Source organism: Leopardus geoffroyi, chromosome B3 (genome assembly GCF_018350155.1).
Source record: "Leopardus geoffroyi isolate Oge1 chromosome B3, O.geoffroyi_Oge1_pat1.0, whole genome shotgun sequence".
NCBI lineage: Eukaryota > Metazoa > Chordata > Mammalia > Carnivora > Felidae > Leopardus > Leopardus geoffroyi.
In genome coordinates, this window is record NC_059337.1 from 23,655,187 (window position 1) to 23,667,668 (window position 12,482).

Sequence of the window (12,482 nt, forward strand, 5' to 3'; positions counted from 1 at the left end):
CTAATACCAAGTTTATTTGTCAAATAATCTGTGTCCAGTTTGGGCCACATTTGGACAAATGTGGAAATACATTGGACAAATCCACTCTAATATTTCAAAATCTCTAAGTTTTAAAATGTGTTCCTCTACATTAAACCAAGGGATATCCAGCATTTTTAATTTGCTCACTGTGAACCATCTGCTGAACCATCTTTCAGCCAATGAATTTAACAAACTGTTACATTCCCCACACTGCAACATTAAATGCATAATCTCTTCTTACTGGGTCCATATTAATAAACTCAGCCTGATCCAAATTTCTATTCTTTCCACCATTAACCAACAACTTTAATATCCATTCCCACACAAATTAGTTATATCTCTTCTTATGCAATTTAGCAAACTTTATTAGTTTTTTTCTGGAGGGTAGGACACCTCTCCATGGGTCACACTTAGTACTTCATCTTTAGATATCTGCTAGGAATTGCCTCTGACCATAGGTGTAAAATGCCTCAGGGTAAGTTATTCACATTTCCTCAGGCAATTAAAGATGAATACCCTCAGACAGGGTTGAAGAATGATACCACTGTAGATTTGGAAACTTCTGCCACTTGGGGTGGGGCTGTTGCTGCCAAAGTCTGGGCAAACAAGACTCGTCAGAACTTAAAGGTTTAATATCTCCAACTTAATCAGGGCTCTCCAATACATCGCAATCCCAGAATACAGGATACCATTCACTCTTAATAAGTTTCCTCATTTTAACAGTAGGCACCCTATGAAACTTGGATTTAATTTGCCTTGAAATTCAGTGAATCACAGTTTGATTTTCAGACATTTCAATGACATAAATATGTCTCCCCCTCAGGGTACAACTAGAAGCTACCAGGTCATTTATTTAACCTTTGAGCTGAGGATTTGAATCTCTGAATTTATTCTTTTCTTCTACAACTTTGTCTAGCAACATAAGGAGGAACCAATCAACATTATTATACTCCTTAGTTTTCCAAAGTGTTCAAAACCATCAGAGTTAAATACCTTCTTGCTTCTTGTAAGTGGTTAATTAGAAATATTTAATGCAGGTGTTTTGTGTATTTATAAAACCGGTTCTCACTATATCAATGTTCTGTTTAACTAGAAATAGAGTCATCAGTATCCTTTAATATAAGAATAGGGACCCAGTTCCAGGAGTCCTAGAAATAATTCAGAATACATATCATTAAATGTTTTTCCAACTAGAACCACTTTACTACCAAAATCTATGTGTTCTCCATAAAAACAAATCAATAGGATAGATAAATACTTTGTAGATGGATAGATATTGCAGTACAGAATTAGGCACATATACATACCACAATATTCATAACAAAATTAAGTGGAGATACTCATGACAATTGCAGTCCTTCTTCTGTAGCTGGCTACAGGATCAAAGCTGGGTTTATAACTACCTTCTGCTACTACTTATTCTGTATCCCCTTTGCCTCAACTTGTACCTCAGATGGTCATGGTTCAAACCTACTTTCCTCAAGAATCTGGGCCGTGCCTAGTCCTTCTCTGAATAAGGTGTTGTAGTTTCCTACTAGTCTTTTTTTTATGTTTAGGTTTTTTGTTTGTTTGTTTTCAGCTTTTTACATTTAATTTTATTTTATTTTGCTTAGTTATTTTTTAGAGAGAGAGAGAGAGAGAGACAGAGCATGAGAGTGGGAAAGGGGCAGAAAGAGAGAGGGAGACACACAGAATTTGAAGCAGGGTCCAGGCTCTGAGCTGTCAGCACAGAGCCCGATGGGAGGCTTGAATTCACGAGCTTTGAGATCATGACTTGAGCCGAAGTCAGATGCTTAACAAACTGAGCCACCCAGGTACCCCAATTTTTATTTTATTTTATTTTTTAAAAATTTACATCCAAGTTAGTTAGCATATACTACAACAATGATTTCAGAGGTAGATTCCTTTAATGCCCCTTACCCATTTAGCTGATCCCCTATCCCACAACACCTCCAGTAACCCCCTGTGTGTTCTCCATATTTAAGAGTCTCTTAAGTTTTGTCCCCTTCCCTATTTTTATACTATTTTTACTTCCCTTCCATTGTGTTCATCTGTTCTGTGCCTTAAAGTCCTCATATGAGTGAAGTCATATTTGTCTTTCTCTGACTGAATAATTTAGCTTAGCATAATACACTCTAGTTCCATCCGTGTAGTAGCAAATTTCATTGTTTTTCATTGCCAAGTAATACTCCATTGTGTATGTATATATATATATATATATATATATATATATATATATATGTATATATACATACATAGCATGTCTTCTTTATCTATTCATCCATCGATGGACATTTGGGCTCTTTCCATACTTTGGCTATTTTGATTGTGCTGCTATAAACATTAGGGTCCATGTGCCCCAATGAAACAGCACACCTGTATCCCTTGGATAAATATCTGGTAGTGCAATTGCTGGGTCGTAGAGTAGTTCTATTTTTAATTTTTTGAGGAACCTCCATATTGTTTTCCAGAGTGGCTGCACCAGTTTGCATTCGCACCAGCAGTGCAAAAGAGATCCTCTTTCTCTGCATCCTCACCAACATCTCTTGTTGCCTCACTTCTTAATGATAACCATTCTAACAGGTGTGAGGTGGTATCTCACTGTGGTGTTGATTTGTATTTCCCTGATGATGAGCGATGTTGAGCATTTTTTCATGTGTCGGTTGGCCATCTGAATGTCTTCCTTGGAGAAGTGTCTACTCATGTCCTTCGCCCATTTCTTCAATGGATTATTTGGGGGTTTTTTTGGGGGGAGGGGGTTTGAGTTTGATAAGTTATTTATAGATTTTGGATACTAACCTTTTATCTGATATGTCATTTGCAAATATCTTCCCCAATTCCATTGGTTGCCTTTTAGTTTTGCTGATTGTTTCCTTTGCTATGCAGAACTTTTTTTTTTTTATTTTGATGAGATCCCAATAGTTCATTTTTGCTTTTGTTTCCCTTGCCTCTGGAGATGTGTTGAGGAAGAAGTTGCTGTGGCCAAGATCAAAGAAGTTTTTGCCTGCTTTCTCCTCAAGGATTTCGATGGCTTCCTGTCTTACATTTAGGTCTTTCATCCATTTTGAGTTTGCTTTTGTATATGGTGTAAGAAAGTGGTCTAGGTTCATTTTTCTCATGTCGCTGTCCAGTTTTCCCAGTACCATTTTCTGAACATACTGTCTTTATTCCACTGGATATTCTTTCCTGCTTTGTCAAAGATTAGTTGGCTATATGTTTGTGGGTCCATTTCGGGTTCTCTAATCTGCTCCACTTATCTGAGTGTCTGTTTTTGTGCCAGTACCATACTGTCTTGATTAGAACTTTGTATTAACAGCTTTAAGTCCAGGATTGTGATGTCTTCTGCTTTGGTTTTCTTTTTCAAGATTGCTTTGGCTACTTGGGGTCTTTTCTGGTTCCATACAAATTTGGGGATTGTTGTTCTAGCTCTGTGAAGAAAGCTGGCATTATTTTGATAGGGATTGCATTGAATATGTTGATTGCTTTGGATAATATTGACATTTTAACACTATTTGTTCTTCCTATCTAGGAGGATGGAATATTTTTCCATTTTTTGTGTCTTCTTCAATTTCTTTCATAAGCTTTCTATACTTTCCCATGCATAGATTTTTCACCTCTTTGGTTAGATTTATTCCTAGGTATTTTATCAGTTTTTGTGTGTAGTTTCCTATTAATCTTAATCACAGGGCATGTTAAGACTAAGAGAAACCCTAAGAGATATCTTGTGTTCCAGACATTCTCTTCCTTACTTCCATTGTAGAATAGTTATTCAATTTCCTGTTGATAATGACAATAATTCATTGCCTAACCAAACTTGAGTTAGGGTCCTGAGCCTTCTTCTAGGTTCATTTCTAAATTTCCTTGTAAAATTCCTAGCAATAATGCAGGTAATTAGTATAGCAAGAGTCCCTTAGCTTCCATATCTGATACCTTGATATCTAAGGGGGTTATTCTTCCAATCCATGAGCATGGAATTCTTTTCCATTTCTTTGTGTCCTCTTCAATTTCTTTCATAAGTGTTCTATAGTCTTCAGAGTATAGATATTTTACCTCTTTGGTTTATTCCTAGGTATCATATTGTTTATGGTGCAGTTGTAAATGGGATCAATTCCCTGATTTCTTTTTCTGCTGCTTTGTCATTTGTGTATAAAAATTCAACAGATTCCTGCACATTGATTTTATATCCCATGACTTTGCTAAATTCATGGACTAGTTCTAGTGTTTTTTTTTTTTGTTTTTTTTTTTTGGTGGAGTCTTTCAAGTTTTCTATACAGTGTCATGTCATCTGCAAATAGTGAAAGTTTGACTTCTCCCTTGCCAATTTTTATGCCTTTTACTTCTTTTTTTTTTTTTTGTCTTTTCTTTTTATTTCTTTCTTATTGCTGAGGCTAAGACTTACATGCCTGTGTTAAATAGTAACAGGGAGAGTGGTCATCCTTGTCTTTTTCCTGACCATAGGGGAAATACTGTCAGTTTTTCTCCATTGAGGACGATATTAGCTGTGGGTCTTTTGTATATGGCCTTTATGATGTTGAGGTATGTTCCATCTATTCCTACTTTCTTTTTTTTTTTTAAAGAACTTTATTTATTTTTGAGACAGAGAGAGACAGAGCATGAATGGGGGAGGGTCAGAGAGAGGGAGACACAGAATCTGAAACAGGCTCCAGGCTCCGAGCTGTCAGCACAGAGCCCGACGTGGGGCCCGAACTCACGGACCGCGAGATCATGACCTGAGCTGAAGTCGGCCGCTTAACCGACTGAGCCACCCAGGCGCCCCTATTCCTACTTTCTTGAGGGTTATTTTTTATCAAGAATGGATGCTGTTTTTTGTCAAGTATTTTTTTGGCATCTGTTGAGCAGATCATGTGGTTCCTATCCTTTTATTCATTAATGTGGTGTATCACGTTGAATGATTTCCAAATATTGAACCATCCCTGAAAGCCCAGGAATAAATCCCACTTGATCATGGTTAATACTTTTAATATAACGTTGAATTTGATTTGCTAGTATCTTGTTGAGAATTTTTGCACCCATGTTCATCATGGATGTTGGCCTATAATTCTCATTTTTATTATGGCCATTGCCTGGTTTTGGAATGCTGGCCTCATAGAATAAGTTTGGAAGTTTTCCTTCTATTTCTATTTCTTGAAAAGTTTGAGAAGAATACGTATTAACTCTTCTTTAAACGTCTAGTAGAATTCCCCTGGAAATCTATCTGGCACTGGACTCTTGTTCCTTGGAAGATTTTTGACTACTGGATCAATTTATTTCCTGGTTATGTGTTGCTTCAATATTTTTTATTTCTTCCTATTTCAATTTTGGTAGTTACTGAGTTTCTAGGAATTTGTCCATTTCTTCCAGATTACCCAGTTTGTTGGCACATAATTTTTTATAGTATTCTCATAATTGTTTGTATTGCTGTCATGTTGGTTGTGATCTCCCCTCTTTCAATTGTGCTTTTATTTCTTTGAGTCATTTCTCTTTTCTTTTTGGTAGGTCTGGCTAGGGGGTTATCAATTTTGTTAATTCTTTCAAAGAACCACCTTTCAGTTTTATCTTTTCTAGTGTTTGTTTGTTTCTATAAAATTTATTTCTGCTCTAATGTTTATTATTTCCCTTTTACTATTGGTTTTAGTCTTTAATTTTTGTTCTTTTCTAGCTCCTTTAGTTTTTTTTTTTATTATATGAAATTTATTGTCCAAATTGGTTTCCATAAAACACCCAGTGCTAATCCCAAAAGGTGCCCTCCTCAATACCCATCACCCACCCTCTCCTTCCTCCCACCCCCCATCACCCCTCAGTTTGTTCTCAGTTTTTACAGTCTCTTATGCCTTGGCTCTCTCCCACTCTAACCTCTTTTTTTTTTTTTTTCTTTTTTCCTCCCCCTGCCCCATGGGTTCCTGTTACGTTTCTCAGAATCCACATAAGAGTGAAACCATATGGTATCTGTCTTTCTCTGTATGGCTTATTTCACTTAGCATCACACTCTCCAGTTCCATCCACGTTGCTACAAAAGGCCATATTTCATTCTTTCTCATTGCCACGTAGTATTCCATTGTGTATATAAACCACAATTTCTTTATCCATTCATCAGTTGATGGACATTTAGGCTCTTTCCATAATTTGGCTATTGTTGAGAGTGCTGCTATGAACATTGGGGTACAAGTGCCCCTATGCATCAGTACTCCTGTATCCCTTGGGTAAATTCCTAGCAGTGCTATTGCTGGGTCATAGGGTAGGTCTATTTTTAATTTTCTGAGGAACCTCCACACTGCTTTCCAGAGCGGCTGCACCAATTTGCATTCCCACCAACAGTGCAAGAGGGTTCCCGTTTCTCCACATCCTCTCCAGCATCTATAGTCTCCTGATTTGTTCATTTTGGCCACTCTGACTGGCGTGAGGTGATACCTGAGTGTGGTTTTGATTTGTATTTCCCTGATAAGGAGCGACACTGAACATCTTTTCATGTGCCTGTTGGCCATCCGGATGTCTTCCTTAGAGAAGTGTCTATTCATGTTTTCTGCCCATTTCTTCACTGGGTTATTTGTTTTTCGGGTGTGGAGTTTGGTGAGCTCTTTATAGATTCTGGATACTAGCCCTTTGTCCGATATGTCATTTGCAAATATCTTTTCCCATTCCGTTGGTTGCCTTTTAGTTTTGTTGGTTGTTTCCTTTGCTGTGCAGAAGCTTTTTATCTTCATAAGGTCCCAGTAATTCACTTTTGCTTTTAATTCCCTTGCCTTTGGGGATGTGTCGAGTAAGAGATTGCTACGGCTGAGGTCAGAGAGGTCTTTTCCTGCTTTCTCCTCTAGGGTTTGGATGGTTTCCTGTCTCACATTCAGGTCCTTTATCCATTTTGAGTTTATTTTTGTGAATGGTGTGAGAAAGTGGTCTAGTTTCAACCTTCTGCATGTTGCTGTCCAGTTCTCCCAGCACCATTTGTTAAAGAGGCTGTCCTTTTCCTTTGGATGTTCTTTCCTGCTTTGTCAAAGATGAGTTGGCCATACGTTTGTGGGTCTAGTTCTGGGGTTTCTATTCTATTCCATTGGTCTATGTGTCTGTTTTTGTGCCAATACCATGCTGTCTTGATGATGACAGCTTTGTAGTAGAGGCTAAAGTCTGGGATTGTGATGCCTCCTGCTTTGGTCTTCTTCTTCAAAATTCCTTTGGCTATTCGGGGCCTTTTGTGGTTCCATATGAATTTCAGAATTGCTTGTTCTAGTTTCGAGAAGAATGATGGTGCAATTTTGATTGGGATTGCATTGAATGTGTAGATAGCTTTGGGTAGTATTGACATTTTGACAATATTTATTTTTCCAATCCATGAGCAGGGAATGTCTTTCCATTTTTTAAATCTTCTTCAAATTCCTTCGTAAGCTTTCTATAGTTTTCAGCATACAGATCCTTTACATCTTTGGTTAGATTTACTCCTAGGTATTTTATGCTTCTTGGTGCAATTGTGAATGGGATCAGTTTCTTTATTTGTCTTTCTGTTGCTTCATTGTTAGTGTATAAGGATGCAACTGATTTCTGTACATTGATTTTGTATCCTGCGACTTTGCTGAATTCATGTATCAATTCTAGCAGACTTTTGGTGGAGTCTATCGGGTTTTCCATGTATAATATCATGTCATCTGCAAAAAGCGAAAGCTTGACTTCATCTTTGCCAATTTTGATGCCTTTGATTTCCTTTTGTTGTCTGATTGCTGATGCTAGAACTTCCAGCACTATGTTAAACAACAGCGGTGAGAGTGGGCATCCCTGTCGTGTTCCTGATCTCAGGGAAAAAGCTCTCAGTTTTTCCCCGTTGAGGATAATGTTAGCTGTGGGCTTTTCATAAATGGCTTTTATGATCTTTAAGTATGTTCCTTCTATCCCGACTTTCTCAAGGGTTTTTATTAAGAAAGGGTGCTGGATTTTGTCAAAGGCCTTTTCTGCATCGATTGACAGGATCATATGGTTCTTCTCTTTTTTTTTGTTAATGTGATGTATCACGTTGATTGATTTGCGAATGTTGAACCAGCCCTGCATCACAGGAATGAATCCCACTTGATCATGGTGAATAATTATTTTTATATGCCGTTGAATTCGATTTGCTAGTATCTTATTGAGGATTTTTGCATCCATATTCATCAGGGATATTGGCCGGTAGTTCTCTTTTTTTACTGGGTCTCTGTCTGGTTTAGGAATCAAAGTAATACTGGCTTCATAGAATGAGTCTGGAAGTTTTCCTTCCCTTTCTATTTTTTGGAATAGCTTGAGAAGGATAGGTATTATCTCTGCTTTCAACGTCTGGTAGAACTCCCCTGGGAAGCCATCTGGTCCTGGACTCTTATTTGTTGGGAGATTTTTGATAACCGATTCAATTTCTTCGCTGGTTATGGGTCTGTTCAAGCTTTCTATTTCCTCCTGATTGAGTTTTGGAAGAGTGTGGGTGTTCAGGAATTTGTCCATTTCTTCCAGGTTGTCCAATTTGTTGGCATATAATTTTTCATAGTATTCCCTGATAATTGTTTGTATCTCTGAGGGATTGGTTGTAATAATTCCATTTTCATTCATGAGTTTTTCTATTTGGGTCATCTCCCTTTTCTTTTTGAGAAGCCTGGCTAGAGGTTTGTCAATTTTGTTTATTTTTTCAAAAAACCAACTCTTGGTTTCGTTGATCTGCTCTACCGTTCTTTTAGACTCTATATTGTTTATTTCTGCTCTGATCTTTATTATTTCTCTTCTTCTGCTGGGTTTAGGCTGCTTGCTGTTCTGCTTCTATTTCCTTTAGGTGTGCTGTTAGATTTTGTATTTGGGATTTTTCTTGTTTCTGGAGATAGGCCTGGATTGCAATGTATTTTCCTCTCAAGACTGCCTTCGCTGCGTCCCAAAGCGTTTGGATTGTTGTATTTTCATTTTCGTTTGTTTCCATATATTTTTTAATTTCTTCTCTAATTGCCTGGTTGACCCACTCATTCGTTAGTAGGTTGTTCTTTAACCTCCATGCTTTTGGAGGTTTTCCAGACTTTTTTCTGAGGTTGATTTCAAGCTTCATAGCATTGTGGTCTGAAAGTATGCATGGTATAATTTCAATTCTGGTAAACTTATGGAGGGCTGTTTTGTGACCCAGTATATGATCTATCTTGGAGAATGTTCCATGTGCACTCGAGAAGAAAGTATACTCTGTTGCTTTGGGATGCAGAGTTCTAAATATATCTGTCAAGTCCATCTGATCCAATGTCTCATTCAGGGCCCTTGTTTCTTTATTGATCGTGTGTCTAGATGATCTATCCATTTCTGTAAGTGGGGTGTTAATGTCCCCTGCAATTACCACATTCTTATCCATAAGGTTGCTTATGTTTATGAGTAGTTGTTTTATATATTTGGGGGCTCCGGTATTCGGCGCATAGACATTTATAATTGTTAGCTCTTCCTGATGGATAGACCCTGTAACTATTATATAATGTCCTTCTTCATCTCTTGTTACAGCCTTTAATTTAAAGTCTAGTTTGTCTGATAGAAGTATGGCTACTCCAGCTTTCTTTTGGCTTCCAGTAGCATGATAAATAGTTCTCCATCCCCTCACTCTCAATCTAAAGGTGTCCTCAAGTCTAAAATGAGTCTCTTGTAGACAGCAAATAGATGGGTCTTGTTTTTTTATCCATTCTGATACCCTATGTCTTTTGGTTGGCGCATTTAATCCGTTTACATTCATTGTTATTATAGAAAGATACGGGTTTAGAGTCATTGTGATATCTGTATGTTTTATGCTTGTAGCGATGTCTCTGGTATTTTGTCTCACAGGGTCCCCCTTAGGATCTCTTGTAGGGCTGGTTTAGTGGTGACAAATTCCTTCAGTTTTTGTTTGTTTGGGAAGACCTTTATCTCTCCTTCTATTCTAAATGACAGACTTGCTGGATAAAGGATTCTCGGCTGCATATTTTTTCTGTCTAGCACACTGAAAATCTCGTGCCAATTCTTTCTGGCCTGCCAAGTTTCAAAAGAGAGATCAGTCACGAGTCTTATAGGTCTCCCTTTATATGTGAGGGCACGTTTACCCCTTGCTGCTTTCAGAATTTTCTCTTTATCCTTGTATTTGGCCAGTTTCACTATGATATGTCGTGCAGAAGATTGATTCAAGTTCCGTCTGAAGGGAGTTCTCTGTGCCTCTTGGATTTCAATGCCTTTTTCCTTCCCCAGTTCAGGGAAGTTCTCAGCTATTATTTCTTCAAGTACCCCTTCAGCACATTTCCCTCTCTCTTCCTCCTCTGGGATTCCAATTATGCGTATATTATTTCTTTTTAGTGTATCACTTAGTTCTCTAATTTTCCCCTCATACTCCTGGATTTTTTTATCTCTCTTTCTCTCAGCTTCCTCTTTTTCCATAACTTTATCTTCTAGTTCACCTATTCTCTCCTCTGCCTCTTCAATCCGAGCTGTGGTGGTTTCCATTTTGTTTTGCATTTCATTTAAAGCGTTTTTCAGCTCCTCATGACTGTTCCTTAGTCCCTTGATCTCTGTAGCAAGGGATTCTCTGCTGTCCTGTATACTGTTTTCAAGCCCAGCGATTAATTTTATGACTATTATTCTAAATTCACTTTCTGTTATATTATTTAAATCCTTTTTGATCAGCTCATTAGCTGTTGAGATTCTTCTGAGGGGAATTCTTCCGCTTGGTCATTTTGGATAGTCCCTGGCGTGGTGAGGACCTGCAGGGCACTTCCCCTGTGCTGTGGTGTATAACTGGAGTTGGTGGGCGGGGCCACAGTCTGACCTGATGTCTGCCCCCAGCCCACCGCTGGGGCCACAGTCAAACTGGTGTGTGCCTTCTCTTCCCCTCTCCTAGGGGCGTGATTCATTGTGGGGTGGCGTGGCCCGTCTGGGCTACTTGCACACTGCCAGGCTTGTGATGCTGGGGATCTGGGTATTAGCTGGGGTGGGTAGGCAAGGTGCACGGGGGCAGGAGGGGCAGGCTTAGCTTGCTTCTCCTTAGGTGATCTGCTTCAGGAGGGGCCCTGTGGCAGCGGGAGGGAGTCAGATCCGCTGCTGGAGGTTTGGCTCCGCAGAAGCACAGAGTTGGGTGTTTGCGCGGAGCGAGCAAGTTCCCTGGCAGGAACTGGTTCCCTTTGGGATTTTGGCTGGGGGATGGGCGGGGGAGATGGCACTGGCGAGCGCCTTTGTTCCCCACCAAACTGAGCTCTGTCGTCTGGGGGCTCAGCAGCTCTCCCTCCCTTTGTCCTCCAGCCTTCCCGCTTTCCGAGCAGAGCTGTTAACTTATGACCTCCCAGACGCTAAGTCGCACTTGCTGTCAGAACACAGTCCGTCAGGCCCCTCGGCTTTTGCAGGCCAGACTCTGGGGCTCTGCTTGGCCGGCGAGCCGCCCCTCCGCCCTGGCTCCCTCCCGCCAGTCCGTGGAGCATGCATCACCTCGCCGCCCTTCCTACCCTCTTCCGTGGGCCTCTCGTCTGTGCTTGGCTCCGGCGACTCCGTTCTGCTAATCCTCTGGCGGTTTTCTGGGTTATTTGGGCAGGTGTAGGTGGAATCTAATTGATCAGCAGGACCTAGCTCCTTTAGTTTTAAGTTTACGTTATGTATTTGTGACCTTTCTTGCTTCTTGATATAGGCCTGCATTGCAATATATTTCCCTTTTAGGACTGTCTTTTCTGAATCCCAAAGAGTTCAGACTGTCGTGTTTTCATTTTCATTTGCTTCCATGTATTTTTTTTTAATTTCTTCTTTAATTTCCTGATTAACCCATTCATTCTTCTGTAGGATATTCTTTAACATCCATGCATTTGTGGGATTTCCAATTTTTGCCTTGTGGTTGACTTCAAATTTCATAGTGTTGTGATATGAAAATATGCATGAAATGATCTCAGTCTTTTTGTACTGGTTGAAGGCTGATTTGTCACCCAGTATGTAACAAATAGAGAAAAACATTCTCTCTATTCTGGAGAATGTTCCATGTGTACCCAAAAAGAATTTGTATTCTGATGCTTTAGGATGAAAGTGTTCTTAATATGTCTGTTAAGTCCATCTAGTCCAGTGTGTCATTCAAAGCCATTGTTTTATTGTTGATTTTCTGCTTAGATGATCTTTCCATTGCTATAAGTGGGGTGTTAAAGTCCCCTGCTATTATCGTATTATTATCAATGAGCTTCTTTATGTTTTTAATTGATTTATATATTTGTGTGCCTCCAAGTTGGAAGCAAAAATTTTTGTAATTTTTATATCTTCTTGATGCATAAGCCCCTTAATTATGATATAATTCACTACCTAATCTCTTGTTACAGTCTCTGTTTTAAAATCTAGTTTGCCTTGGGTGCCTGGGTGGCTCAGTCAGTTAAGCAGCCAACTTTGGCTCAGGTCATGATCTCATGGTTCATGAGCTCAAGCCCCACATCAGGCTCTGTGCTGACAGCTCAGAGCCTGGAGTCTGCTTTGGATTCTGTGTTTGCCTCTCTCTCTACCCCTCC